Source organism: Rhincodon typus, chromosome 29, assembly GCF_021869965.1.
Source record: "Rhincodon typus isolate 14 chromosome 29, sRhiTyp1.1, whole genome shotgun sequence".
Taxonomy (NCBI): Eukaryota; Metazoa; Chordata; class Chondrichthyes; order Orectolobiformes; family Rhincodontidae; genus Rhincodon; species Rhincodon typus.
The window spans coordinates 2,095,554-2,101,510 of record NC_063360.1 but is presented as its reverse complement, the minus strand read 5'-3'; positions in this window follow the sequence as shown (position 1 = coordinate 2,101,510).

Genomic DNA, 5,957 nt, shown 5'->3' with positions numbered 1-5,957 from the left:
TTGTTCCAGACACAGTATGTTCCCATTAGGACGATGGGCAAGGCTGGAAGGTGTAGGGAATGCTGGATGACTTGAGAAATTGAGGTTTTCATCAAGAGTAAGGCGGCAGCATACGGCAGGTATAGATAGCAGAAATCTGTGATTCCCGAGAAGAGTATAAAAACAGTAGGAGTACATTTAAGAGGGAAATCAGGAGGGCAAAAAGGAGATATGAGATAGCTTTGGCAATTAGGGTTAAGGAGAATCCAAAGGGATTCTACAAATACATTAAGGACAAAAGGGTAACTAGGGAGAGAAACAGGGCCCCTTAAAGATCAGCAAGGCCATCGATGTGTGGAACTGCAGGAGATGGGGAAGATACTAAATGAGTATTTTACATCAGTGTTTATTGTGGAGAAGGATATGGAAGATAGAGAACATGTGGACCTAAATAGCAACAGCTTGAAAAACGTCCATATTACAGAGGCGGTGTTGGACATTTTAAAATGCATAAAAGTGAATAAATCCCTGGGAATTGATCAGTTGTATCCTAGATCTCTGTAGGAATAGAATAGAATAGGGAATCCCTACAGTGGGGAAAAGCCCCTCAGCCCAACAAGTCCACACCGACCCTCTGAAGGGCATCACACACAGATCCATCCCCCACCCAATATTTCCCATGGCTAACGCATTTAACCTACACATCCCTGGTCACTATGGGGCAAGTTAGCATAGTCAATCCACCTAACTTGCACATCTCTGGACTGTGGGAGGAAACCAGAGCACACGGAAGAAACCCACGCAAACATGGGGAGAATGTGCAAATACCACACAGACAGTCGCCCAAGGGTGGAATTGAACCCTGGTCCTGGTCACTGTGAGGCAGCGGTGCTAACCACTGAGCCACCATGCAACCCCCAGGGAAGCTAAGGAAGAGATTGCTGAACCCCTTGCTGAGATATTTGTGTCATTGAGGGTGAGGTGCCAGAAGACTGGAGGTTGGTTAATGTGGTGCCACTATTTGAGAAAGGTGATAGGAAAAGCCAGGGAACTATAGACCGGTGAGCTTGACATTGGTGGTGGGCAAGTTGTTGGTGAGAATCCAGAGGGACAGGAGTTACAGGTATTTGGAAAGGCAAGGACTGATTAGGGATAGTCAACATAGCTTTGTGCATGGGAAATCTTGTCTCATGAACTTGATTGAGTTTTTTGAAGAAGTTACAAAGAGGATTGATGAGGGCAGAGCTGTGGACATGATTTATATGGACTTCAGTAAGGCATTCAACAAGGTTCCTCATGGTAAACTGGTTAACAAGGCTAGATCACACAGAATACAGGGAGAATTGGCCACTTGGATACAGAACTGGCTCGAAGGTAGAAGACGGGGTGAGGGTGGAGGGTTGCTTTTCAGACTGGAAGCCTGAGACCAGCGGTGTGCCACAAGGTTCAGTGCTGAGTCCACTGCTTTTTGTCATTTATATAAATGATTTGGATGTGAACGTAGGAGGCATGGTGAGTAAGTTTGCAGATGACACCAAAGTTGGAGGTGTAGTGGACAGCGAAGAAGGTTACCTCAGAGTACACATGGGCCAATGGGCCCAGGAGTGGCAGATGGAGTTTAATTTAGATAAATGTGAGGTGCTGCATTTTGGAAAGGCAAATCAGGGCAGGACTTATACACTTAATGGTAAGGCCCTGGGGAATGTTGCTGAACAAAGAGACCTTGAAGTGCAGATTCGCAGTTCCTTCAAAGTGGAGTCACAGGTGGATAGGATAGTGAAGGCAGCGTTTGGTATGCTTGCCTTTATTGGTCAGTGCATTGAGTATAGGAGTTGGGAGGTCATGTTGCAGCTGTACAGGACATTGGTGAGGCCACTATTAGAATACTGCATGCAATGCTGGTCTCCCTGCTGTAGGAAGGATGTTGTGAACCTTCAAAGAGTTCAGAAAATATCTATATGGATGTTGCCAGGGTTGGAGGCTTGAGCTATAGGCAGAAGCTAAATAGACTATGGCTATTTTCCCTGGAGCATCGCAGGCTGAGGGGTGACCCTTATAAAATCATGAGGGGCATGAATAGAGTAAATAGACAAGGTCTCTTCCCCAAGGGTCCAAAACGAGAGGGCATAGGTTTAAGGTGAGAGGGAAAAGATATTAACAGGACTTAAGGGCAGCTTTGTCACATGGAGAGTGGTGCGTGTATAGAATGAGCTGCCAGAGATAGTGGTGGAGGCTGGTACAATTACAACATTTAAAAAGCATCTGGATAGGCATATGAATAGGACAGGTTTACAGGAATATGGACCAAATGCTGGCAAATGGGACAAGATTTATTTAGGATTTCTGAGTTGGCATGGACGAGTTAGACCGAAAGGTCTGTTTCCGTGCTGTATATCTCTATGACTCTACATAAACATGGACATTAAGACCTTCTTTAAACATATGGAAAGGGAACCAGGGGCCGAAAGTGAATATCGCCTATTAGAAAATAAGGCTTGGGAAATAATAATGGGAAACCAGGAATTGGCAGAAGACTGGAATAAAAACAGTGGAGGACATTAATAGGATTCCAATACTACTAAATAATCCAAGGGCAAAAGTGGGGCTGGAAATTACATTAACTGTCACTAGAAAAAATGAACTGGGGAAACCAGTAGGACTAAAGGCTAATGAGACCCAAGAACTCATGAATCACATCCTAGTACTTTAAAAGAAGAAGCTGCAAAGATAGTGGATGCACTGGTAGTACTTCCAAGAATCCTTAGTTTTGGGAGAAGTCCCAAAGGATTGGAAACTGCTAACGTAACACCCTTATTTAAAAGATGAGGGAGACAACAAAATAGGTAACCATAGATAGTAGGAACTGCAGATGCTGGAGAATCTGAGATAACAAGGTGTAGAGCTGGATGAACACAGCAGGCCAAGCAGCATCATTGGAGTAGGAAGGCTGATATTTCGGGCCTAGACGTCAGCCTTCCTGCTCCTATGATGCTGCTTGGCCTGCTATGTTCATCCAGCTCTACACCTTGTTATCTTAGGTAACCATAGGCTTAGCTTATGTTAGCTTTACATTTATCATTGGGAAAAGGTTAGTCTATTATCAAGGATGTAATAACAAGCATTTAGGAATGTGTAATAACATTAAGCAGCCAGCATGGCTTCATGAATGGACGATCATTCGAGATGAATTTATTACATTATCACAGTTTTTTTTAACAATTCACTCCTAGGATGTGGGTGTCGCTGCCTAGGCCGGCATTTATCACCCATTCCTAGTTGCCTTTGAAAAGGTAGTGGCAAGGCAGTAACAAGCAGGATGGATAAAGGGGCACCAGTTGACATAATATATTTGGATATCCAAAAGGTATTTGAGAAGGTATTGCACATAAACTGTTTAATAAGAGCCCGTGATGTTGAGGGAAGTACATTAGCATGGAAAGAGGATTGGTTAACTAATAGAAGACAAAGATTTGGAATAAAGAGAGTATTTTCAGGATAGCAAGCTGAAACATTAGAGTGTCACAGGAATGAGTGCTGCGGCTAGGATTATTTGCAATATAAAAGTGGAAGCCAAATTTGCGGCTGTCATGAAAAGAGGTGGGAAGACAAGTAATGAGGATGGCACAATGAGTCTGCAGAGGAATATAGGCAGGTTAAAAGAATGGGAAAAACTTGACAGATGTAATACACTGTGGGAAAATTTGAGGTTACGCATTTTGGCAGGGAGAACACCGTAATTGAATACTAGTTAAATGGAGAAAGACTGCAGAAACCTAAGAAACAGATGGATTTGGTAGTCTTTGTCCATGAATCACAAAATGTTGGCATCCAAATTCAGCGGGCAAATGGAATGTTGGTATTTATTTCCAAAAGGAGTGGAGTATAAAATTAGATAGAGTTTGCTAAAACTATCCAAGGCATTAGTCAGACCACACTTGGATTACTGTGAACAGTTTTGGGCCTCTTAGCCAAAGAAAGATATACTGGTAAAGGGGCAGTCCAGAGAAGGTTCATTAGGTTGATTCTGGGTATGGAAAGATTTTCTTAGATATAGAGAGTGTAGACTCAGACTTTTACTCATTCAAGTTTAGAAGGAGGAGAAGATACCTTATTGAAACATATAAGATTATTGGGGAGCTTGATAGGCTAGATGCAGGAAGTTGTGTCAACTTGTGGAATGTACAGGACAAGGGAATAATCTCAGAGTAAGTGGTCAAGACAGAAATGAGGAACTTCTTTTTTTTAAAATCAGAGGTAGTCAATCTGTGGAATTCGTTACCACAGAGGGCTGTTGATCTTGGGTCATTAAGTATATTCAAGGCTTAGACAGACGGATTTTTAATTAATAATGGGACCAAGGGCTATGGGGTTAAATGAAGAAAAGTATGAGGTCAGCCATGATATCATTGAATGGTGGAGCAGACACAAAAGGATTGAATGGCCTATTTCTGCTCCAATGTCCTATGGTCTGCGATTGCGATCCTGAGCTTCCCACTGCCTTTCATTTCAATTCTCCATCTTTCACAAACAAGCAACTTACTGTCCCAGGCCTGCTACAGTTTTCCAATGAAGGTCAACACAAGCTCGAGGAACAGATTTTGATTTCAGCATTTTGACCTGGCAACATTTAGGCTGTATTTCAAAAATACCCAAGACCTCCCGAGCTGTTTATTCAAGTGGTCTTTAGTAGCTTGCTCACTACATCCACCTTACCTCTTCAAAAAAAAAGGACAAAATAACCTCTTAAGGTGACAGCATTATCACATCAGCATCCTGCCATTTACATCTCTGCAGGCACATCTTATTTGTTCCTTTGATTTTTCCATTATCACTCCCTTCAGCTTTGCATTATTAAACCTTTTGTCTTGCCCTCCATTTGATCACAGATCTTGCCTTTTGTTCTTCCCACCTTCCCCCTTTTTGTTTGCACAAAATCTATTACATGTTTAATTTTTCTCTGTTCTGACAGGAGGTCACTAACATGAAACATCAACCGTTTGTCTCTTCGTACATGCTGCCAGATTTCCTGAATATTTCAAAATTTTCAATTTTTGCACCAGATTTCCAACTTTACAATATTTTGTTTTTGTACTAAACGATAATTTGATATCTGTCTTTTTCAAGGAAGAAGATGCTGCCAAAGTCAGAGTGAAAGAGAAGATAGTTGAGATACTAGATAGGCTCCAAATTGATATGAGGTACTAGAAAGGCTGTCTGTACTTTTTTGAAAAGTCACCAGCACCAGATGGTTTGCACTTCATGATTCTTAGGATGGATAGGTAGAAGACATGGAGGCACCAGAATTAATCCTTTATCTTCCTTAGGTATAGGAGTGGTGCCAGAGGATTGAAAATTACAAATGTGCATCCTTTTTCAAAAAAGCATGTATGAATAAACCTAACAATTGTAGGCCAGTCATTTGAATCTCAATGACAGAGAAGTGTTTAGAAATGCTTATCTGGGACAAACTGTACAATGATTTAAGCAAGTGGGGATTAATTAAAGAAAGCACTGATTTTTTTAAAAAGCAAATCATATTTCACTAACATGGTTAAGTTTTTTCATGAGTAAAAGAGAAGGTGGTAGACAGCAATGTGATTGAAGTGGTGCACATGGTTTTACAAGAAGCGTTTCATCGAATTCTACTTACTGTGCTTTCCAGCATGATTGAAGCCCTTAAAATCAAATATTCAGCAATAACATGGAAGCAAAGTTGATTGAGCGAGATTAAATGTAGTATTGATGAATGATTGTTGTTTTTGACTGGATTTTATACTGATGTTCTCCTAGGGTTGGTACTGGGGCCACTGCTTTCCTTGATATATGTTAATAACACGGACTTCAGTATGCAAGTCACGATTTTTATTGTGTAGCTATTACAGAACATGTACTTATTATGAGTGAGGGAGGATGGTAATAGATTAGACTACAAGAGAACATGTGCTGGTGGAAGGGTGGATGTCTTGTAGATTAGTTTT